Raw genomic sequence first — 21,751 nt, forward strand, 5'->3', positions numbered from 1 at the left:
AAAGGGAAATCCCATACCAAATAACTACAAAATAAATGAAGTGTCTAGGGATGAATCTGGCCTCTTCATTTTAATCAGAGTGGCTAAAGGTTTATCTCTTTTATTAGGTGATGTGGTAGATAAAATGTTGTTCCTAGAGTTAGGAAGATCTGAATCCAAATTAGCCTCAAACATTTATTAGCTCTGTGACTCTGAGTTAATCACTTAACCTATGTCTGTCTGAGTTTCCTCATCTATTAAATGGAGATAATAATAACATCTACCTTATAGGGTTGTTGGAGGGATAAAATGATATATTTGTAAAGTTCTTTGCAAACCTTAAAGTTTGATGTAAAATCTAGCTATTACCAAAACACACAAATAGCTATATCACAAAGAGCTCTTTTAAAAATGCAGAACTTAATAAATTAGAAAAATATTCATTGCTTATGTCTGAACCAAGCCAAGTTAAAAAGAAATACCACTATGAAAACTCATTTATACTTAATGCTATACAATCAAATTATCTTTTTAAATATTTTATTTTCTAATTACACGTAAAAATTGTTAACATTAATTTTTAAAAATTTTGAGTTCCAAATTCTCTTCCTCCCCTCTGCCCTCATTGAGAAGGCAGGCCATTTGATATGGGTTATACATGTGTAGTCATGAAAAACATATTTCCACATTAGTCATGTTGTGAAAGAAAACATAGACCAAACATACAAACAAAAAACCCAAGTAAAATAATGTTTTTAAAAAGTATGCTTTGATCTGTGTTCATATTCCATCAGTTCTTTCTCCTGAAGTGTATGGCATTTTTCATCATGAGTCCTTTGGATTTGACTTAGACTATTGTATTGCTGAGAACTGCTAAGTCACTTATAGTTGTTCATTTTACACTATTGCTGTTACTGTGTTCAATGTTCTTCTGGTTGTGCTCATTTCACTTTGCATCAGTTCATGTAAGTCTTTCTAGGTTTTTCAGAAAACATACTGCTTGTCATTTCTTATAGAGCAATAATGTTCCATAACAATCATATACTACAACTTACACGGTTGAATTATCAAAGCAAACAGTAGATTCTACCTTCCTTGTTTTCTTTGTACCCTTTCCTAGGCCTGATGTAGTTATTCTCTTCCATTTCTCATCCCCCAAGCTATTGTAATAAAAGTAAGGGATCAGATAAAATGGAAAAACAAATGACATAATTTTTGCATTCACAGAAGGTCGTTTATAGTACTGTCCTTAAATGTCTATGAGTTTGCCTCAATATTTGGAGAAGTAGGAAGAGAAAAAAAAAGTAGCAAAATTCTCCAGCTAGTTTGATATATCAAGTTCAAGATTGGAATAAAATGAGATGTTCATAGAACATACTCAGCTGAGTGCATCTTCCCTGCATTAATGTTGGTCATGATGCTGATCTTAGGCCCCTTGTTGCCTCTGATGTTGTGTGTTCTTCCCCTGAGCATGGGTGACTGAATGGTAATCCCATGATGGACAAGTCTAGCCTTAGAAGCAGCTTGGTGACTCTGAGAGGTCTGGAGGTCCTGGGTCTCTCAGTTGGATTTAACTGGCAGCAAGAAGAGTGGCCTGCAACCAGAAGTAGAGCCTGAAACCCTGGGCTGGCATGCTAACTGCTTGAATAGTGAAGGTAGTGTGCTGATTCAGCTGTCCTGAAAAATACTTCATGTTTAGATGTTTTCAAAGGCATCTGTATGTGATGAGTAGCAGCATGTTCTGTTGGATAAAAGCCCAGGTGTCAGGAAGACCAAGATTTTAAGTCCTGTCTCTTACCAGTAAGTCACTGAACCTCTCAATACCCCCAGGCAACTCTCTGACACTATAAATTTCAGATAATATGTAAATTTGCGTCTGTAGATGGAGTATCCATACTGGGAGTTGCCTGCAGCAAAGAGATCACAAATCTCAGACCAAACATTTATGTTTTATAGGTAAAAAGCATCCTTTGACAAATATAGTTGAGTATGTTCTCTATCGTGCTACAAAGCAAGATTTGAAACCTCCAGATGATTTTCCCCCTTTTCTTCCCTGTTGATTTTGGGTCAGAAAAGGGAGGAAGCTATTGTCTATACTTGTTAAAAAAAAATTTTTTTAATATCTTGTCATGAGACTTACCCCTAAGGATGTGGGCAAAGCTTTATCTATCTAAGCAAATAAATATTCGAATGCATACTGTGTGCATGACACTACTATGAGAATATAAACATTGAAATCTAAAAAGCTCCTATCCCTTCCCACCTCCCCCCTTTCTTTCTTTCTTTCTTTCTTTTTTTTTTTTGGTGAGGCAGTTGGGGTTAAGTGACTTGCCCAGGGTCACACAGCTAGTGTCAAGTGTCTAAGGTCAGATTTGAACTCAGGTCCTCCTGATTCCAGGGTCAGTCTCTATCCAGTGTGACACCTAGCTGCCCCCTACCTCCCCACTTTCTAAAGTTCCAGACAATGGACAAACACAGTTGACTAAGAACTGACAGAAGCTGCACAGTCCTCCATTCCCAGACCAATGAGTTGCCAGGGGCTGACCAGACATTGTCGCTTGCAGCTTCTGCTTATTTTGTAGACCTCCCAAACTTTCCCCTTCAGAGATTCCCAAGCTTTCTTTATGGATTTTTGCTTGTTAGGCCAAACAACTTAGGTTGTGAAACTGTGAGATGCCTAACCTCTCCCACCTTCAGCCTAGTCATTGTCTCTGCCTTTGTACCCTACATAAATCTGTTTCCAGCCCCCTCCTGGGGTATCCCAGCACTTGTTATGGTGCACCCCAAGCTGCAATTCATTTGCCCTGATTAAAGATCTCAATTTTGTTGCATTTACTGTTTTCATTTAAAATTCACGTTGACAACAAGGAGACAATCGTATCTATGTAACAAGACAAAGACCCACAAAAACATAGTGTACAGGGTTAAAGAAGAATTACATTTTTCTGTCTTTCCCCACCCCTAACCTATTGCAAAGTTCTTCATTAGGTAGGCACACAGAAGTTGTCTGGGAAGTTAGAACAGGAAAGAACAAGAAAGGTCTCCTTTTAGACTCCTCAGTAATGCTTTGAAGTGGCCCAAAGGAGTCACTGAATGCCAAGGAACACTTTTATCATATATACTTAATCTCACACGTACGGTCCAACAGAGTAACATATCACATTATAGCTAGAATGGTGATAGTGATAACTTTTCATTAAAAAAAAAGCCAAACTAAAATTTTGCCTACCTGCTTTTTAATCTGTAACATTACTCATCAGCATTCTTGTTATAACCTGCCAGCTAGAAGCTGTGTGCCTTTTCTTCCTCCCCTTGATATTTGTCAACCTCAATTATTTATGTGCTTAATTCACACACTGAGAGAGTTCTGACTAAGGCAACATAAAGGAACATGCTGTCTCAGAATAAACACGCACATCTGAGAACTGGGTGGAAAAGCCTCTAGTCAAAGGAATGCATTCATTAAGAACATCTTTCAGGAAGAGGAGGAGCGCTAAAAGTAAATTAATTCCAAGGCAAAAAAAATTTTTTTTGATAGTTGACATAGGTGGGTACTGAGCACTTAGCATGTACTGAGGTTTTATGAGCTTTGATCAATTGTAGATACCTTAAGACAATATGAGAAATTAAAGTTTTAGTCATCTAGTTCTTGTAGGGGTGTGAATGTCCAGTGTCTTTCAGGTGCATTTGGGGACAATCGCAGGAACTCCAACCCTCTTCGCTACTGGATCATTTCATTATTTCTTTCTCCCTAGGTTCAAAGAGGAATCTAGGGAATTTGTTCTGCAATATCACCAGAAATCATCAAAACTGCAGAAACTTACCTTTCTCTTAATCCAAAGCTTCCATCTCCTGTTGCCCATGTCCCCTAAGGGAAGACAGCAAGGAGCACCTGTATCGACATGACTTTCACATGCAGGGCTCAAGACTTCCACTTCCTGCTTCACCTGTCTGAATTCCACCCTCAGGCTGCTAGGAGCTGGCCAAAGGCAACTACCGTATGTCCCACCACAAGGTGATTTCAACCTCTGGCTGCACACAGACTAATCTCCCATCTCTCCCAGTGTGAAGAACCTCCGGTGAGAAGAGGAGCACTTTCCTTCTGACCTCAGGGCTTTCATCTCCTGCTGCACCTGGGCCTGAAGAAAGAGAGATTGGAAAGACAGTGGGGAGTGGGATTTCCATCCCCAGCTGTGCAGGTTTAGATTCCAGCAACAGCTGCAGCTTCTTTCGCCTAATCTCCAGCCTTCTGAGGAAAGAAAAGTGAAACAGCATCTACCATCTGACCACATGCCTTCCATCTCATCTTGCACTTGTCTCCTGCCTGATCTCCAATCTCCTCTGGGAAGAGAAGTAGCACTCTCCACTCCATGATTTACTCCTGTTCGTATTCTGCATTTCCTAGTGATTCTGAGCCACAGTAGGTAATCAACCAAGCCTCATTCCCCACCTCTCACCTCCTGATCCCACTCAACCCTCCCACCCCAAAATCCCATCTAAACACTATCCACCCCATCTACTATGCCCTCTGGAATGCCTGTTCCATAGTCAATGAAATCAATTTACCTTCATCCTAAATCTTTTCCTCCCCTACTCCATCATCTAGCAATCACTGAGATTGGTGACTGACTAGAAATGGACTAGAGTGAGGGGAGACTTATGGCAGGAAGACCAATTAGGAGGCTATTTCAGGCTACGAGAAGATGAGCTCCTGCACCAGGGTAGTAAAAGTTTCAGAGGAGAGAAGGTGGTATACTTGAGAGATCTTACAAAGATGAAATTGACAAGCCTGGACAATAGATTGAATATGAGAGAATCTATAGGGAAATCTATAGGGAAATGAGAGAGTGTGACAAGTCAAAGATAACACCTAGGTTGAGAGGTTAGAGAACTGGGAGGATGGTGGTGCCTTAGGCAGTAATAGAGAAATTTGGAAGGGAGGATGATTTGGGGGGAAAGATAATTAGTTCAGTTTTAGACATAGTGAGTTTAAAATGTCTTTAGGACATGCAGTTGCAGATGTCCAACAGACAGTTGGAGATGTGAGACTGGGTGTAAGCAGAGAAGTTAGGGTAATTGGATCCATAGGAGCTGATGAGATCACTAAATGAAAAAGTATAGAGGGAGAAAAGAAGAGGGCCCTGGATAAAGCCCATTTTGGTTTGTATTTCTCTTATTAGTGATTCAGAGCATTCTTTCATATGGTTGCTAATAAGTTACAATTCTGTGGGTGTGTGTGTGTGTGTGTGTGTGTGTGAGATTCTTCACATCCTTTGGCAACTTAGCTATTGGGGAATGACTTTTGGTCATACGCATGTTTTGTTCTACGTGTTTTCTAATTTTCTTTTCAAAATAGAGGGAAAAGGAAGGATATACCTTTCACAACAATGGAATTTAGAAGAGTTCTCAACAAAAAAAGGAATAAAGTGAATCCGATGAGATGAAGTGGACAATTGTGAGTAAACAAAATTGGAAAGTATTTGCACAAATAAAATCATTGCAGCTAACATTAGAAGGGAAATAGAGAACTGGGGCAAAACTGTGTTGCAAATTTCTCTGATAACAAGTTTTATTTCAAACTATATATGACATTAATTCAACTATATGGAAACAAGGACCATACTCCAACAGTCAAAGGATATAAACAGGCATGTCTCAAAGGAAGTTATCTACAATGATATGGGGAAAATGCTCAAATCACTAATAATATGAGAAATGCAAATTAAAACACTTCTGAGGTCCTTCCTTACACCCATCAGATCATCAAAAATGACCAAGAAGAGGAAAGTATTAATTGTTGGAGGGGGTGTAGAAGATTCTCTGTGTGTATGTCTCTCTGTCTCTGTCTCTTTCACACACACACACACACACACACACACACACACACATGAATCAGTGGTGGAACTGTGATTTGGTACATCCATTCTGGAAAGTAATTTGAAATTATACTTAAAAAGTCACTAAATTGTGATTACCATTTGACCCATTGATACCACTACTAAACAGAAACCCCTAAATATTTTTAAAGGGTGAAAAAGACTCATACGAAAATAATTATAGCAGCATTTTTTGTTACAGCAAGAACAACAAAAACAACAATAACTGGAAACTAAGGGAGCTGCCCGTAAATTATGGAATAGGTAAATCAATTATGGTTTATAAATGTAATGGAATATTATTGTGCTGTATGAAATTACCAAAGGGACAGATTCAGAGAAATCTAGGAAGACTTGTTTGAACTGAGGAGGAATGAACAGATCCAGGAAAACAATTTATACAATGGCTACAATATTTCCTGTAAAGGAAAACAATTTTCAGACACTTAAGAACTAATCATTACAATAACCAACCACGGTTCTAGAAGACTGACAATGAATCAACCTTTCCAATTCTTGGCAGAAAGGTGATGCACCAGAAGTGCAGAATGAGTCATATATTTTCAGACATGGCCAATGGGTGGGGTTTTTTTTTCTAGACTATGTTTAAAGGGAGACCCTTTTTCTTTTTTTTTGAGGAGGGTACAAAACCATCTTGCTTGTCTCCTGAGAAACCATGTGGGCTAAGAAACAACAGTTAGAACTGAATATGGAAAAACTGATTGGTCTGAGATAGGAAAAGGAATACAACAAGGCTGTATATTGTTATCTTATTAATTTAATTTATATGCAGAGTGCATCATTCAAAAGGCCAGCCTGGATGAATCAAAAGCTGGAATTAAGGTTGCCAGGAGAAATACTGACAGTCTCAATATGCAAATGATACCATTCTGATGGCATAAAGTGAAGAGGAATTAAGAAGCCACTTGATATTTAACATCAAAAAAACTAAGATCATGGTAAATGGTCCAATCACTTTCTGGTCAATAGAGGGAGAAGAAATGGAAAGAATGTCAGATTTCGTATTCTTGGGCTCAAAGATCACTATAGATGACAAATGCAGCCATGAAATTAAAAGATGCTTGCTTGTTGGAAGGAAAGATATGGCAAATCTGGACAGCATACTAAAAAGCAGAGACATTGCCTTACTGACAAAGGTCCATATAATCAAAGCTATGGTTTTTCTTTTTTTTTTATGGTAATTTTTATTTTATTTTTTTGTTTTCAACATTTACTTCCACAGGATTTTGAGTTCCAAATTTTCACCCCATCTCGCCCCTCCCCTCACCCCAAGATGGCATGCATTCTGAATACCCCTTCCTCTAGTCTGCCTTCCCTTCTATCTCTCCCCCCCTTCTCTTATCCCCTTCCCCTTCAATTTTTCTGTACGGCAGGATGGATTTCTGTACCCTGTTTCCTGTATTTCTTATTTCCCAGTTGCATGTGAAAACACTTTTTTTCAAACATGTGTTTTTAAAACTCTGGGTTCCAAACTTTCTCCCTTCCTCCCTCCCCACCCAGGCTCATTGATAAGGCAAGCAACTAAATATAGGTTATAGATGTGCAGTTATGCAAAACACTTCCATAGTAGACATGCTGTGAAAAACTAACTCTATTTCCCTTAATCCTATCCCATCCACCCATTTATTCTATTCTTCCTTTTGACCCTGTCCCTCCTTAGAACTATTTGCTTCTGATTACTCCCTTTCCCAATCTGCCCTCCTCTCTATCATTCCCCTACTCTCTTGTCCCCTTCCCCCCTATTTTCCTGTAGGGTAAGACAGATTTCAATACCCAATTGAGTGTGTATGTTATTCCCTCCTTAAGTCAAATCCTATGAGAATAAGATTCACTCATTCCCTCTCACCTTCTCCCGTTTCCCCTCCACTGTAAGAGCCTTTTCTTTTCTGTTTTTTTTTTGTGAGATAATTTACCCCTTTCTACCTCTTCCTTTCTCCTTCTCCTAGTATATTCCTCTCTCACCCCTTAATTTTATTCTCCAGATATGACCCCTTCATTTTCAGCTCGCCCTGTGCCCTCTATATCTATCTATATCCATATATACGTACATATAATTTTTTCCCCTCCAACTACCCTAATACTGACAAAGGTCTCATGAGTTACAAATATCATCTTTCCATGCAGGAATGTAAACAGTTCAACCTTAATAAGTCTTTTATGATTTTCTCTTTCCTATTTACCTCTTCACGTTCCATGCGAGTCTTAGATTTGAAAATCAAATTTTCTATTCAACTCTGGTCTTTTCATCAAGAATGCTTGAAAGTCCTCTATTTCACTGAATGACCGTTTTTTCCCCTGCAGGATTATACCCAGTTTTTCTGGGTAGGTGATTCTTGGTTGTAATCCTATCTCCTTTGCTCTCCGGAATATTATATTCCATGCCCTGTGGTCCCTTAATGTAGAAGCAGCTAAATCTTGTGTTATCCTGATTGTGTTTCCACAATACTTGAATTGTTTTTTTCTGGCTGCTTGTAATATTTTCTCCTTGACCTGGGAACTCTGGAATTTGGCTACAACATTCCTAGAAGTTTTCTTGTGTGGGGATCTCTTTCAGGAGGAGATCGGTGGATTCTTTCAATTTCTATTTTGCCCTCTGGTTCTAAAATAGCAGGACAGTTTTCCTTGAAAATTTCTTGAAAGATGATGTCTAGGCTCTTTTTTTTGATCATGGCTTTCAGATAGTCCAATAATTTTTAAATTCTCTCTCCTGGATCTATTTTCCAGGTCAGCTGTTTTTCCAATGAGATATTTCACATTGTTTTCTAATTTTTCATTCTTTTGGATTTGTTTTACAGTGTCTTGATTTCTCATCAAGTCACTAGCTTCCAATTGCTCTATTCTAATTTTTAAGGAAGTATTTTCTTCAGTAAGCTTTTGGACTTCTTTTTCCATTTGGCCAATTTTGCTTTTTAGGGCATTCTTCTCCTCATTGGCTTTTTGGACTTCTTTTGCCATTTGGGTTAGGCTATTTTTTATGGGGTTATTTTCTTCAGTATTTTTTTGGGTCTCCTTTAGCCAGCTATTGACTTGTCTTTCATGATTTTCTTGCATCACTCTCAGTTTTTCCTCTACTTTCTTAATTGCTTCCCAAAATCCATTTTGAGCTCTTCCAAGGTCTTGAGACTGATTCATATTTTTCTTGGAGGCTTTGCATGTAGGAGCTTTGGCTTTGTGGTCTTCTTCTAGTTGTGTGTTTTGATCTTCTTTGTCACCAAAGTAAGATAATATAGTCTGACTCTTCTTGTGCTGCTTATTCATGTTCCCGGCCAATTACTTGAGTTTTAAACTCTTTGTTAAGGTAAAAGTCTGCTTCTAATGTGAAGAGTGTACTGTCCCAAGCTTTGGGGGTTTGTACAGCTGTTTTCAGAGGTACTTATAGGGACCTGTAAATTTTCAGTTCTTCCAAGGTGGTATGATGAGGAGCAAGGTGTTTCCTCTCCACAGTCACAACAAGCTTCACCACACCAGCGTTCCTCCTTGCCCCAGGACCGCCCCTCAGAACTGTGACCCTGATCCAAGCACCGGTAAAGCAAGAGATTCCTGCCTCAGCCCTGGCAAAGAGATCCTTGCATTCCCTCTCTGATCAGCCACTCGATTGCCCCTCAGTCTGTGTGCCAGAAGCTCAGGAAACTGTTGCTGCCCCAGGCCGCACTCAAGACTTGCGGCTGAGACCTAGCTCCTCTCTCACTGCAGTCACAGACTTTGCCCACTGACCTTCCACATTGTCTTTGGCGTTCCTGGGTTGAGAAGTCTGGAAACCGCCACAGCTCCTCATGATTCAGTCCTCTGAGGCCTGCTCCAGGGTTGCTGTGGCCTGTGCGCCCACAGCAAACTGCGCTCCTCTCCCCACCTGACGTAATATACCTTTCTGATCAACCATCCAGGCTGTCTTTGGCTGGAAATTTGTTTCACTATGTCTTTTTGTGGGTTCTGCTGCTTTAGAATTTGTTTAGAGCCATTTTTTTAGGTATTTGGACAGCTCAAGATAGTCACTGCTTTCCCTCTGCCATCTTGGCTCCGCCCCCAAAACTATGGTTTTTCTAGTAGCAATGTATAGCTGTGATAGTTGGACTAAAAGGAAATCTGAACACCACAGAATCAACACATTGAAATTGTGATGCTAGAGAAGACTTTTGAGGGTCCCTTGGACAGCAAGGAGATCAAATCAATTAATACTTAAAGAAATTAATCCCAGCTCTTCACTGCAAGGTCAAATACTGAAACTAAAACTTAAATACTTTGGCCACATAATGAAAAGACAGGACACATTGGAAAAGACCCTGATGTTGGCACAGATGGAAGGCAAAAGGAGAGGGAGACAGTACAGGATGAGATGGGTAGATGGTGTCATGGAAACAACAGACATCAACTTGGACAGACTTTGAGAGATAGTGGAGGATAGAAGGGTCTGGTGTGCTATGGTTCATGGGGTCATGAAGAGTTAAGACATGACTGAATGACTGAACAACAACAACTTCATTCACAAAATGTACTAATTTTGATAGTGATGCGAAAAAAGGAAAAAAAGTCTCAGAAGTTCAGCCGAAGACAAAGTTGCAGGACATTTTGAGAACTACTGTATTGAACTTGTTATATATATGCTTTAAAGAAGATTTGTATAATAGAGATTCAGGGTTTCATATTTCTTTTTTGTATGAAAATTATTGTTGATGTTTGTCAAGTTCATAATAATAAAGATAAAAGTTTTTTACTTGAAACTTTACAGTAATAACCTTGTAACTTTATCAGTAAAGTGATAACATCTGTGTCATCCAGTGAACAAAAATGTCACTTGGACTAAAAGCATCCTATAAAGGATAAACCCTTATTCTCTAAGTAGTGATATTTCAAGGCTGATCCTGTCTTTGTCTTCTGAGGCTGGAGCCTGGATCTGGCTTCAGGTGCCAATTATTGGTGCTGGCCTTGCTTGCCAGGAGAAATATCAACCTCATGAAACCCAGCCTCCAGGTAAATCAGTATTTTTGGCCTTACCACTGCAGTCCACAGAGATGGGAGGCTTTATTTTGACTTCCCTCCTCTCCCTGCCCCAACTCGTTTCCTGATGGGTTGCCAGAGTTGATGAAGGAGTTTACTTTTGATTCTTTTTGTTGTGGATTTCTTCATTGTTGGATATTTGTGGGATTAGAGAGCTGGGCTTCTCTACCACCTTTCATGTAACCATCTCATCGGGAAGATTTTCTACACATTTTTGAGGGATACTTGGCCCACGTGTTATGACATAATAACCATGATTCCTCTGTTGAAAATTACTGACCCCAAGACAACATTTTGAAAGTCACTCATTGCTTCCTTGTATCTAAATATAATATCAATGTGTACACTCTTTTGCATTTTATCTTTCTAGTAGAATTGCAATATGAAATTTTACAAATCAATTTTATAGTTTTGCTTATCAGTTTCTTTTTCTTTCCTGCTTTATCTGGTTATTGAATTCTTCCCCCCTCTTTTCCTCTCAGTTAAATAGTCAAATCGAGCCCCCCCCTTAGCTTTCCTTTGTCCTCTTCAATTTTTGTTCACTAATTTTTAAGATTATTTTCTGTGCCTTCTGTCTATTCTATATTTTTATTCTTTGATTCATAGTCCTTATACTTATTTAGTCCTTTATTCTCTGTATACCTCTTGGAATTCAAAATTTTGAGGTACCATATTAGAATCACTCTTCTAGAGCATATCTGCTACTGCTTTGTAGAGCTTGCCTCCAGTTCCCTTTTTTCTGATGGGCCTCACTCCTTGAAACACCAATTCCTACAGATGATAGAGAGGACATAATCCATGGTAGGATTCTTCCTAGTTTGCTGGCTATTCAGTTCATTATTGACCTTTGCCCTCCCCTTGGTCATCTCCCCCAACTCCTTGCCTCAAAATCTCTTCTCTGCATCTGTATCCTTCCACTCTTCTATGTTCAGAAGCACCCTGGACTTCTGATTCTTCTCCTGAGGCAGGATTAGTGATTTTTCTGAGCGCCAGATTCCTGTGGATAATACCTATTGTAAGGTCCCCATCTCCCTTAATAAAAGATCTCTTTTCTCCCCCCAAAAAAAAACATTCATTAGTGGTACCCTTTCCTACCATTGAAACATAGTTTCCCCCTTTCTTTGACCCTTTTCAGTCCCCTCTACCAACTCCCCTTTGCATCTTTACCCATTCTCCTATAGGTTTTCTTCTTCCTGAGAGACAGGAGTTATTTTCCTTTCATTGATAGCTTTTGAATTAAGTTACCTTCCCTTTTATCTTCTTTCTCCCCTCCTCCTTTTTATGTGCTTTTCATTCTGTAATTCAGTCCCACAAAAAAAAGAAAAAGAAAACATTGATTTACCTGGAAACTTGGGTTTCATGAGGTTTAAGTCCATATTTCAGGCCTATTTCTCCATAATAACTTCTATTTGACTTATGCTGTTACCTGTGTCTCCTTTTGTACATTTAGATTAATGATCTCTGTTGCTATTTTGCTGTTGTTGTCATCCGTGGTGTCCTATATCTGTTTACCTTTCCTGTATTTCTTTTTTCTGGGATGACTGAAAAGCAAATAATCTCTTTAGGTCTGATTATCTTTCTGAAAATGTTTCAATGTCTCTTTATTATTGAACATCCATTTTTATTTTTCGTTCATGATTAGGCTCATATTTGTAGGATAGGTCACCTTATGTTTCATCTTGAGCTCCATTGATTTTCTAAACACATTATTTTATTCTCTCCTGCATTTTCTGGTGGGTGTGGAATAATTTTGTGTTACTCAAATATCCTTTCTTTTTTATTTGAAGGTCTTTCTTCAAGTTCCTAGCAAAATATTGCTTCTTAGTGAAACCGTTAACTTTAACCATGTGTCTTTGAGTTTGCAGCCTCACTTTGTTTTCTGAAGGAAATAGATGGATTCTTTTAATTAGAAATTAGTTTTCTCTGTTGAGGAGATCTGGGCATTATGGTTTCAGGTTTTTTGACTTTTGTTTTAGTGGAAGTCCTAAAATCCTTAAGTTGTTTTTATACCTGATAAATGGCTTGTATGGAGAAAATACTTTCTTTTCCTGTTATTGTTTTGCTTTTCTTATTCTAGATTTTCCTTTGCTTCTGTCTATTGCATTCTCTTTTTTTTAAGCTTTAAATTTTTATATTTTATGTGTATATTAAATTTTATATATTCTATATTTTATTTTTTTTGAATTACACATAAAATAATTTTTAACATTTTTTTATTTTGAGTTCCAAATTCTTTTCTCCCCTCCATCCCTGCCCCCTCATTGAGAAATCAAGCAATCTGATATAGATCATACATATGAAGGTCATGCAAAACATATTTCCATATTAGCTATGTTGTGAAAGAAAACACTGTCTATTGCATTCTCAATCAGTTATCCTCTTTTTGTCTCTGGCAAGACTTGCCACTGCAGATTAAAGTTTTTCTATTCTGCCAATTATTTCTGATGTGAAGGCCATAAATTCTGCTCCCACAATGCTCTTTTAAACCATTCAGGAACAGTGTGCTGTGGTTCTATGCTCTCTTCAAAATCTACAGCCTCATCAGGTGTTGGATCATTTTCCTTTGTTTTGTAGCATTTATTTATGGGTGCCAAAACTTTTTTGCAAAATCTGGAGGCCAAATTTCCTTATGTTTTCAATGTCTTCCCTATTGGTTTATCTCCTTATGTTCTAAGTCTTTGAGTTTCCTTCCTCCTGAGATCTTTGGTAATTTCACTCTTCCCCCCCCCCCCCATTTTCTTCTATGGTAGTTTTCCTGGGGGCTGCATCTCAAAGTATTTCAAGTTCTTCCAACATTGGACAATTTAAGATTCGCCAGTAGGTTTTGGCCCCAAGTGACATCTGGGGGATTGGTTGGGAAGGGGGAATCTGACCCCATCTGAATGCTGGTCTTTTTCCATCACCAGTAGGGAACCACACAGCCCTACATACTATGTGCCCAGCCCATTTAGATCAGAAAAAAAACTTAAAAAAGGAAAAGATCATAGAAGGCCTACTCAATCTATTTAATAGTGCTGGAGAGGACAGAGAAAAACATCAAATTCCAATAAAAAAAACTGGGGTGAAAAATATAATTAAACAGGTGGCACAAAACACAAAGAAGTAAGGAAACAAAATTGTGTCAGACACTGTTCCTCACAGTAACCTTAGGAGGTTGGTGTTATTATCATGCCCATTTTATGGTTGAGGAAACTGAAGCAGACAAATGTTAGGTGACTTGTCCAGGGTCACATAGCTAAAAGGGAAAGAGAATGCCAGGAAGTAAATACAAAAGAAGAAGAATTCCACAATAATAAGCAAAGCCTCAGAGAAAAAATTTTTGGCCATGAGGACTACAAGATTTGTTACAAAAATTCAAATGAAAGTCCAGGAGGAAAAAAAAAGAATAAATTGCTAAGAACAGAAAATAGAAAATCTTGCCCAATAAATGGACTCCATGAAAAATGGAATGGAGCAAACAGAACACAATGACTCCATGAAACAATAAATATTGGAACAAAATCAAAAGATTTGAAAAAGAAGATAATATTAAATCTACTATAAAGAAAAAACAGACCTGGAAAACAATTCAAGGAGAGATAATTTAAGAATCATCAAACTCACTGAAAAGTATGACCAAAGGAAAAGCCTGCACACAATATTTGAAGAAATCATGAATGAAAACTTCCCAGATCTATTAGAACCAGAGGGTAAAATTAAAGTAGAAAGAATCCATTGATAATCTCTTAGAAGAAAGCCTAAACTGAAAATTCCCAGGGATAGCATAACCAAAATTCAGAACTTCCAAGTCAAAGAAAAACACTATCAAACAGCCAGAAAGAGGTAAAAAACTAATGCATTTCAATCAGAATTATATTAAGATTTGGCAACAACTATTTTAAAGGAGGGAAAAATGTTGAAACAAGATACTCCAAAAGAGAAACAATAAAGGCTTAAAATTAAAAATAACATCCTGAAAAAATGAGTATAATCCTAAAAGGGGGGAAATGGTCAAGAATAGAGGACTTTCAAACATTCCGGTGAAAAGATCCGAGCTGAATGGATTTTTGAAATGCAAACACAGAGGACAGAAGAAATCTAGAAAGGTAAATACATTTAACAATTGGAAAGGGCTAAATGATGATGAAGTGCTGAAGTTCTAGTAGGAGAAGAGACAAGTGTCCTTCCAGAACCCTAATGTCTTCAAGGGTTTAAGAGGGAAGTATATGAGACAAACATAGGTATTATGTATTTGCTCAGTTTGGTTAGTTTTCAGAATAAATGAAAAGGAAGGGTAAAGAAATATACTAGGGAATAAATGAGAAATAAGAATGAAGAAAATTTCTGAAAAATGGGATGCATAAAAAGAATAGTAAATAAATATAGAGGATCTAGGTATAAATGCATTGTCAAAGAAAAAATTCCTGGTCCTGATGGATTCACAGGATAATTCAATCAAACTGATAAAGAAAAATTAGTATCAATACTTCACAAATTATTTTTTTTAATAGTTGCAATTAATTTATTAAAAGAGATGATTGGTTAGGCATCTGCAATGGTGACTTCAACTTCTACACCTGGTTCAATGCTGATAGAAGTGTTTAACAATTTAACAAACTGTTTAACAATTTCGGAAGGACTGTGCAAATCAATAAGGCGTTTGTGGATTCTCATCTGGAATCGATCCCAAGTCTTTGAAGCTTCACCGCAAGGAGTTTTCCTAGTTGCGATTCGAAGTGTCTTAGTGGGCATTCGAACAGGTCCTTTCACTTTCAAGTTATTTTCTTTGGCTCCTGTAATTAGGTCAGTACACACTTTCTCGAGGGACTTCACATTGCGGTTGGTGAGGGTGATCCGGATCCGGTAAATGGACACTTCGGTCTCCACGAGGGTCTTGCCGGTGTCCTTGAATGCCATGGCAGTGGAGCGGCTTCCTGACCCACTTATTCCTCGGGGAGAGCGGACAGAGGTGAATCAGGAGGAGGAGAGGCAGGACTGCCGGCTCCACGAGGCTGCAGAGGCGATACCTTCACCAAAGAGGCACAAATTATTTTTAAAAATTGAGAAAGCATCCTACCAGAATCCTTTTATGAGACAAATGTAGTCCTAATGCTTAAAACAGGGAAAAGTAAAACACAGAAGGAAAACTGTAGACTAATATCATTAATGAATATTGACTCAAATGTTTAGCAAAATCCCATCAAATGGGCTATAGTGACTTATCCAAGAAACCAATCATTCTAAGTGGGATTTATAACGGGGATGCAAGGGTAGTTCAACATTAGGAAAAAAAATAATCATTAAAAATCAAAGCATACAAACCACATGATCATCACAATATATGTAAAAAAAAGCCTTTGACAAAGTGTAACATTCTTTCATGTTAAAACAATGCACAAAACAGGCATAGAGGGACCATTTTTAATATTCTAAAAAGAATCTAACTAAAACCAAGAGCAAGCATCATAATCAGTGAGAATGCAGTCGTTCAGTTGTTTTTCAGTCATATTGGACTCTTCATGACCCCATTTGGGGTTTTCTTGGCAGGGATACTGGAGTGGTTTGCCATTTCCTTCTCCAGCTCGTTTTACTGATGAGGAAACTGAGGCAGAGTTAAGTTGCTTGCCCAGGGTGACACAGCCAGTAAGTGTCTGCAGCCAGATTTGAACTCAGGAAGATGAATCTTTCTAACTCCAGGCCTGACACTCTATGCAATGTGCCACCTAGCTGCCCTTTCTCATTAAATATGAGAGTGAAGCAAGGATAACCAGTCTCTCCACTATTATTTGATATAGCTTTTGACATGTTAGCAACAGCAATAAGACAAGAGAAAGAAACTAAAGGCATAAAGACAGATAGAGTAAGTAAAACTTTCTCTTTTGCTGATAATATGTTGGTATGCCTAGAAAATTCTAGGGAATCAATAAAGATACTGGGACAATTAATAGCTCCAGGAAGGTTGCAGGCTATAAAATAGACCCTCAGAAATCTGTAGTGTTTCTATATAATCTTAACAGAACCTAAGAAGCAAAAACAGAAAGGGAAATTCCATTCTAGCTGTAGTTACAAAATACATAAAATATCTGGGGATACCAAAGTACACAAAAGATTTGTTTAGATTCAATTACAAAGTATTCCTTAAAGTAATTAAAAAAAATCTTAAGGAATATTCAGTGCTCATGGCTAGGCTATGCCATTATTATGAAAACGGCAATCCTTCCAAAGTTAATTTACACTTTTGATGCTATACCAATCAAATTACCAAGTGAATAATTTATAAAACTTGATAAAATAGTAACAAAATTCATTTGAAAAATATAATATCTAGGCTATCGAGGGAAAATGATGAAAAGAAGAACAGATGAAGGGGAAATAGCACTCCCAAACATATATGTTATATAGCACTCCCAAAATATATTATAATTATATAATTATAATAAATATATTATAATATATATATATTAGTCATCAAAAACATCTGGTATTAGAGGATTCTGGGAAGATGGCAATGTAAGTCAGAAAATACCTGGTTCTCCAAATTTTCCCCAGAACAAGAGAGAACATCACATCGATGTGAATGGAGAGGCAGAGATAAATAAAAGTTGGAATAAAGTGGTTGTCCTTCTAAGACAACTTGAGGGGACCTCTAGAAAAGACCTGGAGGTTTGGTCTGATTGAAGTGCAAACACCTCCAGGCAAACAAACAAGAAGCTCTGGGGGCTGTAGAAACTTTTACCTTATGGACAGTGTGGGGGTTGAACAGCTGAGCTGGGGAAGATTAAAGGACCCTCCTCTGTCTGTGGATGCCAGGCCTAGCTGTGCTGACCAGAGGTGGACCAGGCTGTGGCTGTGGGAAAGGAGAAGTGAATGTATACCCAGTGAGAGGAGCAGGGATCCTGCTGGCTATGCGCATTTGCAGGAGAAGAGTCCCTGGTTTTGCTTCCAGAGTAGAGGAGCGAGATGAAGTTTGCAACTGCAGGAGGGACCACAAGGAGCAAGAGCCTTTGAGGGACAGCGTGGCTGAGGGCCCTAGCCATGCCTAAGGGGAGCAAGGAGAGGAGTGCCTGAGGTTGATCCCCTGGACAGAGCTCAGAAAATAACAGTAAGAAGGACCTGAGGCCTGGGGCACCACTCCCCACACCTTGGCACTAGGATCTGTCTACAATAATAAGCTGTTAAGAATAAAATAAAATAAAACAATAGAAAAAGGAGTAAACAAAGGAGAAAGAAACCAACCTTAGCTACTGTGAGGACAGAGATCTTGATTCATATTCTGAGGAAGAAAGTGAAACCATAAAAGCCACTCCTACTTTAAAGAGAAACATCAAATGTCACAAGCCCCAAGAGTTTTTGGATGAACTTAAAAAGGATTTCAAAAATCAAATAGGTGCAAAAAAAAAAAAAAGTGGCACAGTGGGTAGAGAATTGGCTCTGGAGTCAGGAGAATCTGAGTTCAAATCCAGCCTCAGACATTTGATCACTTGATACTTACTAACTGTGTGACTGGGCAAATCACTTAACCCCAACTGCCTTGCCAAACAACAACAACAACACAAAAAATAGATGGAGGAAAAATTAGGAGAAAGAGTAAGAGCAATTCAAGAAAATTATGAAAAGAAAGTCAACCAACTGGAAAAAGTGATCCAAAAGTTTAAGGAAGAAACTAACACCTTGAACACTTGAATTGGGCTAGGGGAAGCTAATGACATTATAAGACACCGTGAAATAATAAAATAAAATCAAAAGAATGAAAAAATAGAAGAGGATGTGAAATATCTCATTAGAAAAACAACTGATCTGGGGAACAGATCAAGGACAGATAACATAACAATTGTTGTACTACCTGAATGTTACAGTACAAAAAAAAGAGAATCTTGATACAGTATTATAAGAAATTATTAAGGAAAACTACCCTAAAGTTCTAGAACAAGTTGGTAAAGTAGAAATAGAAAAAAAAATCACCATCTGAAAGAGATCCCAGGATGAAAACTTAGAGGAATATCATAGCCAAGTTTCAAAGCTCCTAAGTTAAGGAAAAAATGCTATAAACAAGGAAATATTTTTTTAAAAAAATACCGTGAAGCTACTAGCAGAATAACACAAGACCTAGAAGCTTCTACATTAAAAGACTGTAGGGCTTGGAATATTACATTTCAAAAGGCAAAAAAGCATGAAGGAGATATTACAACTTAGCCAGCAAAGCTGAATACAATCTTGAATGGAAAAAAAAAGAACTGGAAGACTTTAAGGTATTTGTGACAAAAAGACCGAACTCAATACAAAATTTGACACATAAGATCCAGGAGAGAAATAAGGTAAACATAAAAGACTGATAGTAAGATACCTAATAAAGTCAAACTCTTTACTTCTTACATGTGAAATTGTTATTACTACTCTTAAGATTGTCATCATTACTTGGGTAATTTGAAAGAATGGCTTGGGCTGAGCTGAGTGTGATGGGGGTGATTCTAAAAAAATAAATTGGGTAGGGCAATTATCTCAGAAGAACTGATGCAGACAAAGCAAGTAGGAGTGAAGGGCTGGTAGTGCTAGAACTCTCATTGGAACTAGGTTAAAGAGGAGAGAACATATATATCTAGAAGGCTATAAAAGTCTTCTAAATTTACAAAGAAATAAGAGGGTGAGGAGACCAGCGATAAGGGAAGAACTTATGAAAGGTGGGAGGAGAGGATAAGGGAGGGACTCAGAGTAGTGTGGGTAGATTAGGAGGGCAAGCAATGATTAGAAGTAATTTAGAGATGTGAGGAGAGATAGAGTAAATAGGGCAAAAAGGACATATAGTAAGGAAAAATTGTATGGAGGGAAATATGCAACTAGTAATTATACCTTTGAATGTGAATGGGATTACTTACCCATAAAATGGAAATAGATAGCAGAATGGATTACAAATCAAAGTCCAGCAATTTTGTTAATAATATTGTTAACAAGAAACAATTAAAAATGATATACAAAGTTAAAATAAAGGGCAAGTAGAATTTATTATGCTTCTGCCAATGTAAAAAAAAAAGGCAGGGGTATCAGTCATGATCTCAGACAAAGTTAAAGTTAAAATAGATTTAATTAAAAGAAATAAACAGGGAAACTATACTGTGTCAGTAACATTATTCAATGTTGTTTTAAAAATGCAATAGCAATAAGAGAAAAAGAAATTGAAGGCATAAGAATGGGAAATGAGGTAATAAATTGTCTCTTTTTGCAGATAATATGATGATGTATTTGGCAAATCCTAAAGATTCAACTAAAATGTTAGTTGAAACAATAATTTTAGCAGAGTAGGAGGATATAAAATAAAGTCATCAGCATTTCCATATATCACGAACAGAATCCTGTAAGAAGAGATATGAAGAGATTCCCTATTTAATAATAACTGTTGACATAAAATATGTGAGAGTATAGCTGCTAAAACAGATCCAGGAACTACATGAACTTAATTATGAAAGACTTATACAAATAAAGTCAGATTTAAATAATTGAAGAAGTATTAATTGTTCATAGGTAGGCAAAGCCAATATAATAAAAATGACAAATTTACCTAATTCATTATTCAATGCCATCCCAACTAAATTACCAAAAATTATTTTACTGAGTTAAAAAAGTAATAACAAAATTCATTTGGAAAAATAAAAGGTCAAGAACTTCAAAAAATCTAATAAAAATATAAAGAAGGAGGTTTACCAGTACCAGATCTTAAACTATATTATAAGGAAGTAATTATTAAAACTATCTGGTAATGGCTAAGAAATAAAAAGATGGATTAGTGAAACAGAGTAGACATACAATATATAGTGGTAAATAATTATAGTAACGCTGTGTTTGCCAAATGTAAAGATTTAAATTCTGGGAGAGCTTAAAAGAAATCTGTCAGAAATTGGGCATACATATATTAAATATATTAAACCATGTGCCAAGATAAGGTCAAAATGGATACATGAAGGAGATATCACAAGAAAACTAGAAGAAGATGAACATATTACTTATTAGACTCATGGATAGAATAATTTATGTATAAAGAAGATATAGAGAGTATTATGAGGTATAAAATGTTTAATTTTTGATAGATTAAATTAAAAAGGTTTTATACAAATAAAATCAATGTACCCAAGATTAGAAAGAAGGGAGAAAATTCAGAAAATTTATCCATAGTGCCTCAAACAAAGGTCCCATTTCTCATATAGAGACCTTTGTTAAATTTATAGGAATGTGAGTCATTCTCTAATTGAATGGTCAAAGGATATGAACAGGTAGTTTTTTGGTGAAGAAATTAAATATACATACATACATATTTGTGTGTGTGTGTATATATATATATATGTACACACACACATGTATATGAAAAATGCTCTAAATCCTTATTGATTAAAGAAATGCAAACTAAAACAACTTTGAGAAATGACCTGAAACCTATAAGATTGGCTAAAATGTTAGATGCCCTTCAATAGGGAATAATTAAACCAGTTGTGATATATGATTATAATGGAATGCTACTGTTATAAGAAATGATGAGCTGGTTGACTTTAGAAAAACATGTAAAGACTTCCATGAAATAATGAAATGTGAAATGAGCAGTACCAAGTGAACCTTGTACATGGTAACAGAAATTTTGTCCTAAGAACAACTTTGAATGACTAATACATCTTGAGTATCATACTCAAACCAATTGTAAAGGACCTATGAAGGAAGATGCTATCCACGTACAGAGAAAAAAACCTATAAATGGAAGTATGTATATAGTATGGTTTTACACACATATGTATGTATGTATGTATGTATTTGTGTTTGATTGTAACCTTTTCTAGAGTAGAGAGAGAGAAAAAAATAAAAAGTGCATAGCAAAGAACAAAAGAAAACTTAGAAACAAAGAAAAACTGGGTGGGTTTGAA

At 37.1% G+C, this 21,751-nt stretch overlaps 1 pseudogene; it reads right to left on the reverse strand.

The window, feature by feature from the left end:
• Positions 1-15,375: 15,375 nt before the first annotated feature.
• LOC114029307 lies at positions 15,376-15,958 on the reverse strand (annotated as a pseudogene).
• Between the last annotated feature and the right edge of the window lie 5,793 nt (positions 15,959-21,751).

Source organism: Vombatus ursinus, unplaced genomic scaffold (genome assembly GCF_900497805.2).
Source record: "Vombatus ursinus unplaced genomic scaffold, bare-nosed wombat genome assembly UNPS02014924.1, whole genome shotgun sequence".
NCBI classification, from domain to species: domain Eukaryota; kingdom Metazoa; phylum Chordata; class Mammalia; order Diprotodontia; family Vombatidae; genus Vombatus; species Vombatus ursinus.